The following is an 11,378-nucleotide window of genomic DNA, read 5'->3' as shown; positions in this document are numbered from 1 at the left end:
CTTTCTGGGGAAGTTCACTGACTTCACTAGGACGATGGAAGAGAAGGGGAGAACTCTAGTGTTAACCTAAAATTGTTTTATTGGCCCTCAGCCAGAAGTTCTCAGGGCTTGCTCTTGGCTCTGTGCTCAAGGATCACTCTTGGCAGTGCTCGGATGCCGTATGCAGTACTGGGGACAAAACCTAGATGGGCTGTGTGCAAGGCAAGCACTGTCTTTTCTGTCCTGTCTCTTCTGCCCAAGAATGAGACATGAGAATGCCTTAGGCTGACTATATCAGTGGGCTTGCGTGTTCACGGTGATCAGAAAGGGGGGGGGACTTTCTCTAAATTCTATTGTAGAAGTGTTTTAAGTCCAGGTGAGTAAATTAGGCATTTTGAGTGCAGGTAGGGGTTAGAGCACTTGAGGTGGGTGAAAAACACATCAAAGGGCTCAAGTCACAAGTTGAAATGCCATGGGGTTTTGTTGGGTTTCCACCAGTCCTGTGCTTGAAAGAACACATCATGTGATTGAAAGGACAAAGAAATAATGGGCTTGGGGGCTGGAGGGATAGCACAGCGGGTAGGGTGTTTGCCTTGCACGCGGCCAACCCGGGTTCCATTCCCAGCATCCCATATGGTACCCTGAACACCGCCAATAGTAATTCCTGAGTTCAGAGCCAGGAGTAATCCTGTGCATCTCTAGGTGTGACCCAAAAAGCAAAAAAAATAAGAAAAAGAAATAATGGGCTTGAAGGAAATAATATACTTGAAAGAACAAAGCCACATTAGTCAAAATAAGGAATGTCTGTTTTCACCAGGACCCATTATCATAGGATTAAGATTTTAGCAAGGAGGTTTCAGAAAGCCATGACATGTGGTGCTGTGGAGATGGACTTGTCCAACTCGCTCAGCACTTTACTGGCAACATCAGGGCTCAAACATGTAGTAGAAAACCTGACTCTATGGGGCTTGAGCAATAGCACAGCAGGTAGGGCATTTGCCTTGCAAGAGGCCGACCCAGGTTCGATTCCCAGCATCCCATATGGTCCCCCAAGCACCTCCAGGGGTGATTCCTGAATGTAGAACCAGGAGTAACCCCTGTGCATCTCTGGGTGTGACCCAAAAAGCAAAAAACAACAACCAAAAAAAAAGGCAAGAAAAGAAAAGAAAACCTGACTCTCTAGAGTCAGCTCTTTTAAGAGCGCAATAATTTTGGAGTCTCCCTGCTTGTTTGAGATACAGTGGATAAATAGCATTGTTTAAGTTTAAGGCATGAAGGAAGGTAGGAAACGATTGTGAAATGGTTCTAATAGGGTTAGTTGACATGTCATAACGAATTCATTTTTTGTAGCCAAATACTTAAGAGCTATTGGAATTATGGATCCCCTGTTGAAATGGTGATATTTTGGATATGTTGACTAAAAGATAGTATAATATTAAGATGAACTTTCTCTTTTCAAACTTTTGTAAAAGAAAATATAGCTGCTACCTTCCCGACCGAGATGGCGGCACTGGTTCACGGCTGGGCGCTCGTGTCTCTGGAGCTGTCCGGGAGCCTGCCCCGAGCCAGCCGTACCCTGCACGCGTCTGCGGTCCGTGCAAGAACCGGGCAGCCCCAGTCCGAGTGGGCCAGGGGGACAAGCCCATGACGTACGAGAAGGCCCATGCCCTGCACCACATCGCCCACCGCAAGGGCTGGCTGTCGGCGCACACAGGTACCCTAGATGGGGAGGAACACGCAGCAGAGCGGACTGTGGGAGATGCTTTTTCCTTCCAAAGTTCATGATGGGCACCTTCCCAGGCTCCCGGGCTGATCAGCTTGTTCTAAAGCGTAGAGCCCACCAGCTGGAAACCTGTGCTCTGGTCCTTCGACAGTTGCCTGCGCGCAAGGTCTACTTCCTTGTGGGCTACAGTGAAATGCTGCTGTTCCACTTTTACAAGCGTCCTGTTCGTCTGCACCTCTAGACTGTACCCTGCGAGGTTGTGTATAAATATAACTAGGATATTTAAATGCGAATAAGGAGTGAAATCAAAATGAAGGAAGGAAGCTTGAAAAAATATATAGCTGCTAAAAATGTCGAAGCACGTATGTGGCTCCCAGTACATTTTCATTGAAGTTCAATGAGCTCAACCTGAGCTATCAGGAACTTGGATCTTCATCTGCAGAGAAATGGGAAGGCATTGGTGGGGTGATTATGACAACGTTTTTAGGGTCCGGGGTCATAGGACAGCAGGTAGGACACCTGTTGGTGCACAACCAACCTGGGTTTGATCCCCAGAATCCCATATGACCTCCCCTGAACCTGCCACGAGTGATCCCTGAGCTCAGAGGCAGGAGGAAGCTCTGAGCACTGCCAGGTATGGCCTAAACCAGAAAACTAAATTATGACCACTTTCTGGAACAAAAAAGAATAAGGAAGAGATGACTTTGAAAGGTGGGCGGTTCAGAGGGGCCAGGCCTGGCTGTTGAGGAGTGGAGGGGACTGATTTGTGGCAATCCAGGTGAGAGAGAATGGTCTCTTACTGATGACTGGGAGAAACCACTTTCCATTCAGTATTTGTAATCTTTGGTGACAGGTAGATGGGGAGGATGTTTGTCAAGTTGCATGTCAAATGCAATGTTTTTCCCAAGGGAGTCTGGCTTCTGCGTCTAAGGTTCTGTGTCATGGGATCCTTTGCAGCACGTACACTTGTTCAGGGAAATGCTGCTTAGGTGACAACTCCTACCACGCAAATGCATGCTACATCACAGTTTGTCTATCAGGAGCTCCCAGGATAGTCCAAGGGAGTCACAGGTAAAAATCTCATACACGGGGAACTATAGCACAAAATTGAAGTTCACTGGGGACAATGGGGTTGGGGAGTGGCAGAGGAAGAAAACAAGGCTGGCAGCTGGCCATGGTTGGAGAAAGGCTGAGAAACATCCTGTTAGGTCATGGTAAAGATCAGGGCTGGGGCGGGCGGGCTGGAGTGATAGCACAGTGGGTAGGGCGTTTGCCTTGCACGCAGCCGACCGGGGTTCGATTCCCAGCATCCCATATAGTCCCTCAAGCACTGCCAGGAGTAATTCCTGAGTACAAAGCCAGGAGTAACTCCTGTCCATCACCAGTTGTGACCCAAAAAGCAAAAAAAAAAAAAAAAGATCGGGGCCGGGATTCGGCACTAGTGTGATGCTTATGTTGCATGTGCGAGGGCCTGGATGAGGGGGCAACAGTGGGCTTTGACCATCATGACTCTGCATTTGTTTGGGGGTCATACCCGGCGATGCTCAGGGGTTACTCCTTGCTCATGCACTCAGGAATTACTCCTTGCGGTGCTCGGGGGACCATATGGGATGCTGGGAATCGAACCCAGGTCGACCTCGTGCAAGGCAAACACCCTACCCGCTGTGCTATCACTCCAGCCCCATGACTCTGCATTTTAATGAGATGAAGTGGTTGCTGTGTTGTGAATAAACTGCAAGGGGCAAAGGTGAGAGAAGACCCATTTATGTAAACAATTCATGGTTAGGCATCTTCCTTGTTTCCACGTTCCTTTGAACCGCAGAGGCATCCATGCTGTGCTATGTTTTATTGCATTATTCCTCAATTTTCTTTTCTTCCTTTTTTGTTTTTTATTGAATCACCATGAGATAGAGCATCATAAAGCTGTTCATGATTGCGTTTCTGTCATACAATGTGCCAACACCCATCCTTCCACCAGTGTAATTTCCCAGCACCAGTGTCCCCAGGTTCCCTTCCAGCCACAAACCACCCCCCACCCCAGCCTGCCACTATGGCAGACTCCTCTCCTCTCTCTCTCTCACTCTCTCTCTCTTTCTCTCTCTCATTTTAGGCATTACGGTTTGTAATACAGATGCTGAAAGGTTATCATGTGTATCCCTTTACCTACTTTCAACACTCACTTCTTGTCCAGAATGATCATTTCCAATTAATGTTCTCCTAATGACCCTCTTCTATCTTAATGATCTTCTACCCCAGACATCCCTGAGAAAATTTCCAACCATTCACCAGTTCTCCGGATCTGTTTTCCCTGGCCTTGGATATTAGTTTCATACTTTTTAAAAAATCCCGCAAATAGATCTATTCCTCTTCTTCTGACTCATTTTACTCAGCATGATTCTCTACAAGTCCATCCATTGATAGGCAAATTTCATGACCTCATTTTTCTGGACAGCTGTGTAGTATTCCACTGTGTAGATGGAATTTATCTATTACAGTTTCTTTATCTATTCGTCTGTTCTCGATCACTCAGGTTGTTCTCAGATTCTGACTATGGTGAATAGTGCTGCAATGAACATAGAAGTGCAGATGGTGTTTCTGCTGTTTGTTTTTGGGCCCCAAGAGTATATTACCAGAAGTGGTATTTGTGAGTTATGTGGGAGCTCAATTTCTAATTTTTTGAAAAATGTCCATACTGTTTTCAAAAAAAAGGCTGGACAAGTCAGAATTCCCACCAGCAATGAATGAGAGTCTCTTTCTCCCTGTATCTGCGCCAACACATGTTCTTGTTCATTTGGATGTGTGCCAGTTTCTGTGGTATAAGATATCTCATTGTTGTTTTGATTTGCATCTCCCTGATGATTCTTCCTCAAATTTCTTAAGATAAATTCCAAGAAATGAAAGAGTCGGCCAATGAGGACATCTGCTTATGACTTTAATATGTATCACAAAATTTCCTTCCTGAAAGTTGGGCTCATAACCTGCCAGCTACACGTGTTATCGTGCCTGCTTTCCTCTTCTCATGCCAATTCTTGACAATATTACTCTTTCAGAACTTAAGCAGGTGTTCCAAGTACATTAGAAAACCTAAAACAAACTCCAACCCCTTAAAATCATTCTCAAACTACTTAGTACATTTTTTCTCCCCTTAGTATGTTTTTCCCCCCGCTTTAATATCTACGTGCACTGACCCTGTGTTTAGCTATTCCATTAAGCTTTGGATAAATTAGATATTATTTTCATTCTGAGTTGTGCTCAAAAATTATTGAATTTTTTCTGTTCCCAAAGGTGAAAGGAACTTGTCCAACTAACAATTATGTACCTTATACTTTACTATTTTTAAAAGAAATTAAATGAAGTGGAGAGAGTATAATGGGTAAAGCGCTTGCCCTCTATGCAGCCTGCCCTGGTTCAAACCCAGCTCCATATATGGTTCCCTGCATTCATGAATGCAGCTGGAAGTAAGCCCTGAGCACTGCCTGGTGTGGCCCCCAAAGCCCACTCCCCCAAAGAACTAAATTGCACATCCACAAGAAGCATAGAAAAAAAACAGTTCTTAGTATTTTTTAACATCATTGCATTCTAAACTTTTGGTGAATTTTTTGCTTTTGTTTTTGTGATGCCAGGGATGGAAACCAGGGCCTCACACAGGTGAGATAAATGTTCTTTTTTTTTCTTTTTAAGGTCACATCTGGCAATGAACAGGGGTTTCTCCTGGCTCTGCACTCAGGACCACTGTGCTATTGCTCCAGCCCCGGGGTGAGATAAATGTTCTACTACTGAGCCAAATCCCCATAACTTTTAGTGAATTTTCAGTCAAAATCAATAATTGTTAACACCCAAGAATAACAGAAATAAGTACCAGATTTGCTCCATGGCTTGGAGACCAGCCTCACATGCTGGGGGAAAGGGCAGCTCAGATAGAGAAGGGAATACCAAGCAAAAACATGGTGGGAGGATCCGTTTGGGATGGGAGAGGCGTGCACGGAGCAGACTATAGACCGAACACATTGGCCACCCAAGACCTCCATTACTAACTACAACGCCCAAAGGGAGAGAGGGACCAGAGGGGAATGCTCTGCCAATAAGGCGGGTGGGGAGGGGAATGGGGTGGGAGGGGGTGGGAGGGATGATGGGGTCATCAGTGGAGAACGGGCACTGGTGGAGGGATAGATACTCAAGCTGTATATGACTGAAACAGAAGCACGAGAATATATAAACCTGTATCTGTACCCCCACGGTGATTCATTAATAAAAAATTAAAAAAAAACAACTCATCACGAGTTGTATTAATTATGAGAGCAGCGTAAATGTAAATGCCACTTTTATTATTTTTTAAAAACTATTCCTAGTAGTACTCATGAGCTACTCCTGGCTCTGTGTTCAGGGGATCACTCCTGGCAGTACTTGGGGGACAATATATGGTGTTGGGGACTTAACCAGGAATTGAATTGAGATTGGCTTCACTCAAAGCAATCGTCTTAATCCCTGTACTATCTCCCTGGTCTTATCATACATATTTTCATAAATTTTTGTCGGCAGCTCTTCAAGATGGGGCACTAGTTCTTGAGTTTTTTTAGAATGAGACCTCTCCCCTAAAGGTTTTAGTTTTCTTTGTGTGTATGTGTGTGACTTTTTAAGGGTCACATCTGGCAATACTCAGGAGTAACTCCTGGCTCTGCACTCAGGAATTATTCCTGGCGGTGCTTGGGGGACCATATAGGATGCCAGGAATTGAGCCCAGGTTGGCTGCATGCAAAGCAAACGCCCTACCTGCTGTACTATCACTCCAGCCCCAGGTTTGAGTTTTTAAGCCTAGAATTCTTTATTGGGAGAAAGCAGAGAAAAGCAAATGAATGCTGCATGTTTACAAACATACGTGCAGATATTTAATTCTAAGTTTGATTTATCTCGGTTCCCTGGAGAATCACTGGGTGAAATTAATTCTAAGAGAACATCGAGCAGGCCATGCAAAGGTTAAATTAAATTGAAGAGAGTGCGACTGCTATTTGATTAGGTTTTCATCTTTTTAGATTAGTCATCTCATAGATTAAACCGTGATTTTCATATGTCTATATAGGTCACCTCAGTGGCTTGTGAAAAATCCAGATCATTTTCCCTCATGAATAATTTTCCTCCAACGCTAACCTTTGTCTTTATGGGCATAATAGGAGTGGATAGAAATAACAAATGAAAGTGGATTCTATTTTGTAACATATTGAGTTGTTCGCCAAATTAGGTTACTATATTCTGTAGCTGATCTTTTCTTTTATTCCCTCAAACAGAGAGGTTTAGAAGGGTGTTGACCTAATATTATAATTGAGGGGATCAGGGTTCCGATGCACAGCAAGGCCAGGGGTGACAATAGGCAGATGAGGTTTCCAGCTACCTGAGAACCAATATGTAAATAGATTTCTGTCACAAACCTGCCCCTGGTTCTTTCTGACTCCTTCTGTTGAATTGGGTCTCACTGATTCTTCCAGAAACTTCTTTTTCCCTCCTCAAATCCCCCACTTTCAGTCTCCCGCTATCAGACTTGATTACCTGCACCTCTTTCCTGTTGCCTGTATCTCCAGATTCCTGGGTCACAACTTTTTCCTTGGGTGGGGTGGGGGAAATACAACAAACAGGAGCTGGAGCGATAGCACAGCAGCTAGGGTGTTTGCCTTGCACACAGCTGAGTCTGGTTCGATTCCCAGCATCCCATATGGTCCCCCGAGCACCGCCAGGAGTAATTCCTGAGTGCAGAGCCAGGAGTAACCCCTGTGCATTGCTGGGTGTGACCCAAAAAGCAAAAAAACCAAAACCAAACAAACAATAAACACCAACAAACATACTTTCAGACTTCTTGTCAGTGTTTGCAACAGACTCCTGCATAAGTACAGAGGGTAGGGTGTTTGGCTTGCATGCGGCCAACTCGGGTTCAATCCTCAGCATCCCATATGGTCCCCCAAGCACCGCCAGGAGTAATTCCTGAGTGCAGGAGTAACCCCTGAGCATCTCCAGGTGTGACCCAAAAAGCAAAAAAATAAATGAAAAAAAATTAAAAATAAGACTCCTGCATAATTTCTGGTCATTGAAATGAAGTCAATTTTTATTTTTTTGTGTTCTGATTTTTGTTTGGTGTTTTTCTGGGGGGGGGCACACCTGGCAATTTTCACTCTTTACTCTGTGCTCATGGATCATTTCTGATGGTGATCAGGGGATATGCAGTGCTGGAGATGTATTTGGTGTCAGCCACATGCAAGGCAAATACCACAACCTCTGTACTCTCTGGCTTCTAGTTGGAGTCATGGCTCAGTAGTCGGGGATTACTCTTTTTTTCCTTTTTTCTTTTTGGGTTACACCTAGTGATGCTCAGGGGTTACTCCGAGCTCTGCATTCAAGAATTATTCCTGGAGGTGCTTGGGGGACCGTATGGGACACTGGGGATTGAACTTGGGTAGACTGCGTGCAAGGCAATCACTTTACTCACTATACCATCGCTCCGCCACCTCGGGGATTTCTCTTGACAGTGCTCAGGGGACCATGTTGTGCTGGGGCTGGAACCCAGGCCTCCAACCTGCTCAGCCATCTCTTTCACCCTCTTGGGGCCATTTTATATAGTGAAACCACCAACAAATAGCACAAAAATGCAGGACTGTGGCCCAGCAGTAGAGTATTTGCTTTGTGTGTGTGAGGACCTGGCTTTGAGCCCCGAGACTTCAAAAAAAAACAAACAGAACTGCACAACATTAAGTCTATCATGCAAAGAACACTTGTTCACTTTTTGAGAGCTGAAACAAGAGGGCTGTGAGGCTGGAAAGATAGTACAGTGGGTAGAGTACCTACTTGCATGTGTCCAACCCAGGTTCGATCCCTAGCACCCTATATGGTCCCTGAGCCCACCAGCAGTGATCCCTGAATACAGAGCCAGGAATATGCCTAGAGCACCACCTGGTGTGGTCCCCAAGCCAAAAACCAAAGAAGAAAAATAGAAGGTCACTTGGATGGACCTCAGCTGGGAGCATGTGTGCATGTGCATCGGGAAACCAGAATTGGGGGACACAGCGGGGGGGGTGCCACACCTGGTGATACTCAGGGTGGTACCTGGTGGTGCTCCAAACATTCCCTGCTTTAGTGGAGAAAATATTTTGCCACTCTAAAATATGTCTTTGTCAAAAACTTGGCTTCCTGGGAGGGCCCTAAGGACAGATTGGAGGTTGTCAGTGAAAAGAACATTTGCTGATCTATGAAGAGGAACCACTCTGGGTGGGCTGTCGTGGTAAGGGTCTACCCTTACTTCCCTCCAGGGAGAAGTCGGAACCGAACCTGCATGGCTGTGTTTTACTGGCCTGCGGTGGGAACATTCCCCGTGGGCCTTCTTTTTCCTTCTCCAACTTTTGTCCCAGTTAAGGGTTTGAAAGCTCTGAGAGCCAGGTGGGTGAGTCACTCAGACAATTTCTAGATACAGATTTCTCCTTGGTTTATCTCTGAAGTGGTCTGCTTGAGGCTTATTTATTTGTTCAGCCTCTGAAGGGATGTAGGCTAATTGTCACCCCCACACCACTCATCTCCAAAACCTGTCTTTTTCTATAGTCCTCAATAAATACTTTGCTTTCCTCTAACTAACCAACTAGCAAGCCTGTTCGCATCAATTACTATATCCCCTAGTATATATTACTTCTACAAAGATCCACAGTTGCCCAGGGATCAATGGAATGAGAGATTCGGTGTGGGTGGAGAAAGTTTTACTGGCAACGGGATGGCAGGTTGGAAGATGGCCGACTCTCATGCTCAAAGCAGCCTTCTGTTGCTATGGTCTCAGGGAGCGTTACTCTAAGGAAAATGGGGAAGAGAGGCTCAACCGAGAGGTGGACACCAGAATGTACAATGAAAATTCCCTTATGAGATATTCCCCAGAGGCAAACTCCTTTTTTTCCTGCTTCTTGGGTCACACCCAGCGATGCACAGGGGATACTCCTGGCTTTGCACTCAGGAATTACCCCTGGCAGTGCTCAGGGAACCATATGAGATGCTGGGAATCGAACCCTGGTCTGCCTTGTGCAAGGTAAACACCCTACCCGCTGTGCTGTCCCTCCAGCCCCAGAGTCAAACTCCTTTTTACAAACAGGTCTCAATATAGTGAGGGTGAGGGTGAGGCTTTGGAGGGATCGAGAGCGTAGCCCGAGAATAAGCTGTGTGTGTTTTTTTTTTTGCTTTTTGTTCGCACCCAGTGATGCACAGGGGTTACTCCTGGCTCATGCACTCAGGAATTACTCCTGGTGGTGCTCAGGGGACCATATGGGATGCTGGGAATCGGACCTGGGTAGGCTGCGCGCAAGGCAAACGCCCTACTCGCTGTGCTATTGCTCCAGCCCCCTGTCTTTTTTTTAAATTTAAACTTTAATTTTTTATAAAGTTGTTCATAATAGTTCATTACAAATAATGCTCAAACACCTATTCCACCACCATAAGAGGAAAGTGTGTGAAGATTGTTGTATTTCACCCTGGAGCCATCTAAGTCCTTATATAAGAGAATACAAGCATGCATATTAAAACCAAACAAGTGTGTGCTACTTTTGGTACATTGGTGGGTTAGAGTGTAAGAGGCCGTGAGGCCACAAATGCTCCAGGATGTTCTTCGTGCTCTCTTCTGGGAGCTTTATTTCATAGTCTCTGGGTCTTAGCCGCTGATGAGATTATATGGCGCTGAGGCAGTTTGTGGGTGTGACTGCCAAGCTACTGGAAAACTGGGGAGTTGGGAGGAGGAGGCTCAGTCCCATTCGAGCAGGCTTAGAGATCTCAGTCAAGGGTCCCGCATACCTGGGATTTTCTACAGGTATCCTCATAGGTGAGGCTCATCTGCGCTTATGGAGAGTGGCCTTGAGCACGGTTGCAGTTGGGTACTAGAGGTTTTTGGCTGCCGGGGTGCTGCTTGGGGCAGGGAGGGAAATTAAACCTGCCCCCTTCTGAGGTGCCCTAGTGAAGATAATCTGGTGCAGGGTCAGGACGTTCTGTGTTTGAGGGTAAGCTGTTTTTGTCCTTAGGTTTGGGCCAAGGTCAGTTGTCTTTGTCTATGTTGACATCTGGCTCAGTTTCATTCCCCACTGTCATCTCTTCTTCCCATGTCTATGAAGTTGGGGTATGCTGGCTGCTTCCTACTGAAGTAAACTTTTATTATCTAGCCCTTTTCTTGGGGATTCAAACTAAAGGGGAAGCTTTCCTCTATAAGGAATTTCCCTTTTATGCTAGCTCTTTTATGTCCCACTGTCAGTTGTTCGAAAGAAATGGAGTTCTGAGGGCTGGAGCATTAGTGCAGAAGGTAGAGTGTTTGCCTTGCATACAACCAACCCTGGTTCGATCCCTGACATTCCTCAAGCACTGTCAAGAGTAATTCTTGAACACAAAACCAGGAGTAACGCCTGAGCATCCCTGGATATGGTCCGAAAATAGAAAGCAAAACCCAAGCAACCAAAAAAATCCAAAACAAATCCCCCTAAATAAATGGGATGATGATTCAGATCTGGCTATTTTATCCTGAACAGGGTCATCCTGGGAGTGGAGGGGGGCAGGGGTACAGTAGAACAATCGCACCTGGTGGGAAAAACATGCCTACAAACTCTACCTTCAGATCTCCCCCCATGAAAGTAACTTTCCCCAAGAGAAAAAGTTCAAATGGAAGGAAACTAGAAATCCA

At 45.6% G+C, this 11,378-nt stretch overlaps 1 pseudogene; it reads left to right on the top strand.

The window, feature by feature from the left end:
- The first annotated feature begins 1,480 nt into the window (after window positions 1-1,480).
- On the top strand, window positions 1,481-1,979 carry LOC129399642 (28S ribosomal protein S24, mitochondrial-like; annotated as a pseudogene).
- Window positions 1,980-11,378: the final 9,399 nt, after the last annotated feature.

The sequence above is a fragment of the Sorex araneus genome, chromosome X (assembly GCF_027595985.1).
Source record: "Sorex araneus isolate mSorAra2 chromosome X, mSorAra2.pri, whole genome shotgun sequence".
NCBI classification, from domain to species: Eukaryota; Metazoa; Chordata; class Mammalia; order Eulipotyphla; family Soricidae; genus Sorex; species Sorex araneus.
Note: the sequence above shows the minus strand (reverse complement) of the source record. Positions and strands in the feature narration are given on the sequence as shown.